Here is a 3,405-nt window from a genome sequence, read left to right as displayed (position 1 = left end):
ATCTGAGAGGTTGCTCGTGTCTTCCCCAGTGAAGACAGATCTAAAGTACCAATTCAATTCTTCTGCCATTTCTTTGTTCCCATAATAAATTCACCCATTTCTGTCTTCAAGGGCCCAATTTTAGTCTTAACCATTTTTTTTCCTTTCACATACCTAAAAAAGCCTTTACTATCCTCCTTTATATTTTTGGCCAGTTTTACTTCGTACCTTATTTTTCGTTGTGTATTTCCTTTTTAGTAATCCTCTGTTGTTCTTTAAAAGCTTCCCAGTCCTTCGTTTTCCCACTTATCTTTGCTATGTTATACTTTTTCCCTTTTGTCTTTATATGGTCCTTAACTTCCCTCGTCAGCCACGGCTGCCCCTGCCTCCTCTCAGGATCTTTCTTCCTTTTTGGAATGAACTGATCCTGCATCTTCTGCATCATACCCAGAAATACCTGCCATTGTTCCTCCACTGTCATCCCTGCTAAGGTATTGCACCATTGAACTTTGGCCAGCTCCTCCCTCATCGCTCCATAGTTCCCCTTATTCAACTGAAATATTGTCACTTCCAATTGTACCCTCTCCCTTTCAAACTGCAGATTAAAACTTATTGTATTGTGGTCACTACCTTTTAATGGCTCCTTTACTTCGAGGTCCCTGATCAAATCCTGTTTGTTGCACAACACCAGATCCAGAATTGCTTTCTCCCTGGTAGGCTCCAGCACAAGCTGTCCTAAGAATCCATCTCAGAGGCACTCCACAAACTCCCTTTCTTGGGGTCCAGTAACATCCTGATTCTCCCAGTCTACCTGCATGTTGAAATCCCCCATAATAACTGTAGTAATGTCTTTGCGACAGGCCAATTTCAGCTCCTTATTCAACTTACACACTACATCCAGGCTATTGTTTGGGGCCTGTAGCTAACTCCCATGAGGGTCTTTCTACCCTTAGAATTTCTCAGCTCTATCCACATTGACTCTACATCCCCTGATTCTAGGTCCCCCCGCGCAAGGGACTGAATATCATTCCTTACCAACATGGCCACCCCACCCCCTCTGCCCGTCAGTCTGTCCTTACAATAGCACGTGTTGCCTTGAATATTCATTTCCCAGGCCCTGTCCACTTGAAGCCACGTCTCAGTTATCCCCACAACATCGTAACTGCCAATTTCCAAATGAGCCTCAAGCTCATCCATCTTATTTCTAATGCTTTGTGCATTCATATATAATATTTTTAATTTGCTACTGCCCTCACCTTTCCTATCAATCCCTATTTCACTTGATCTTACCGCATGATCCTTTTTTGAATTTTCTGCTCCATTGATTCCATTGTCTTTCTTGATTTCTCTTGTTCTAACTTTCCCTTTAACTTCCTTCTTAAACTTCCAGTTTGTCCCCTCCCCCCCGCTATTTAGTTTAAACACAGCTGTGTTGCAGTGGCAAAGCTACCTGCCAGAATGCTGGCCCCCCACCTATTAAGGTGCAACCCGTCCTTCTTGTATAATTTATCCTTACCGCTAAACATACCCCAGTGATCCAAGAATTTAAATCCTTGCTTCCTGACCAGTTCCCCAGCCACACATTCAAGTCCATTATCTCCCTGTTCCTGGTCCTCTCCAGCCCAAGGAACTGGAAGCAAACCGGAGATAACCACCCTTGACATCCTGCTTTTCAGCCGCCTTCCGAGTTCTCCGAAGTCCCGCTGTAGAATGTCCCTCCTCTTCTTACCGACATCATTTGTGCCGACATGCACCACCATACAAAGAACGATGAGAGAAATTGGGCTTATTCCCCTTTGAGCAGAGAATATTAAGAGGTGGCCTTATTGAGGTGTTCAAAATTACAAACAATTTTGACAGGGTAAAGAGGATATTCTGTTTCCACTAATTGGTATGTCAGTAACTAAGAGTCACAATTTCAAGATTGTCAGCAAGAGCTGGGAGGAGATGAGAAGAAACTTCTTTACTCAGAGAGTTGTTCGGATTTAGAATGTGCTGCCTGGGAGCGTGGTGGAGGCGGATTTCAAAGGAGGTTTCAACAGAGAATTGGATATGTATTTGAACGTGATTAAGTTGGAGGGCTACGGAGATAGGGCTGGAGAATGGGACTGGCTGGATACAGACAAGAGCCAGTACAGACACAATGGGTCAAATGGCCTCCTTCTGTACTCTAAAGTTCTATGATTCTGACTTTACATTAAAATCCCTACATTGTTGTCTGCATACCACTCTAGCAATTTCTGCATTTATAATCCTTCCTCCCATGTGCTATTATTAGGACATCTGTACATTAGCATTTTTAAAAAATGTTTTTGGTTTAGAACATATCAGTGTTACTCCTTTCTTTCCTGTTTGTTGTACTCTATCTAGATTGTACCAGAATTGCTCCCCCTATGAAGGAGACCTGTGCACTCTTTCTTGGATAAATATTCCCGAGTGTTTGTCGAAATATTGAAAGATCAATGCACAGAACAAGGCCATTCAGCCTGTCTGCAAATGCAGCATGGGCTCTTGGGAAAGAAAACTTAACTGATGCTCCTTCCCCACCTTAATAACTGATGCTCCTTCCCCACCTTATTACCTGATGGTCTTTCCCCACCTTAATAACTGATGCTCCTTCCCCACCTTAATAACTGATGGTCTTTCCCCACCTTATCAACTGATTCTCCTTACTCCCTCTAGCCCTACATTGTTGCTTTCTCAGTTTCCTCTGCGTTGTCATTTTCCTTTGACATGTCTTTGACACTGTTGTGTATTTTTACCTTCAGTTCAGTTTTGCCAACAGTCTTCAGTAATTGCAGCCATGTGGACTTGGTGAACAATCTCCACAATGGACTCGGGACGTGTCTATACAATGTCCCAAGTCCCGACCAACTGTTTACTTCCTACGAATGTGGCAACTTACGCTTAGAGAAAGGCGAGGATTGTGACTGCGGCAAACCTGAGGTAAGGCGGAGGCTTTTATTTTCTGTGAATTAGAGGCTTTGTGTCAATGTAGAATTGGTTCAAGTTGTGACAGGAATCTGTTGGCTTAGTTCTGACCAGCTCATTTTTTCTTAACAAGCATGAGTCTTGTACAAAAAAAAACTATTCATCTATTGAGTTTTCACATAAATAGGGACTTTCTAAAATGTTCTGCAACAAATAAACTACATTTGATGTCGAGCTAGTGATAGGAAATAGAACATAGAAGAATACAGCGCAGTACAGGCCCTTTGGCCCTCGATGTTGCGCCGATCCAAGCCCACCCAACCTACACTAGCCCACTATCCTCCATATACCTATCCAATGCCCGCTTAAATGCCCATAAAGAGGGAGAGTCCACCACTGCTACTGGCAGGGCATTCCATGAACTCACGACTCGCTGAGTAAAGAACCTACCCCTAACATCTGCCCTTTACCTACCACCCCTTAATTTAAAGTTAT

The sequence above is a fragment of the Chiloscyllium plagiosum genome, chromosome 1, assembly GCF_004010195.1.
Source record: "Chiloscyllium plagiosum isolate BGI_BamShark_2017 chromosome 1, ASM401019v2, whole genome shotgun sequence".
NCBI classification, from domain to species: Eukaryota; Metazoa; Chordata; class Chondrichthyes; order Orectolobiformes; family Hemiscylliidae; genus Chiloscyllium; species Chiloscyllium plagiosum.
This window is presented reverse-complemented; position numbering follows the sequence as displayed.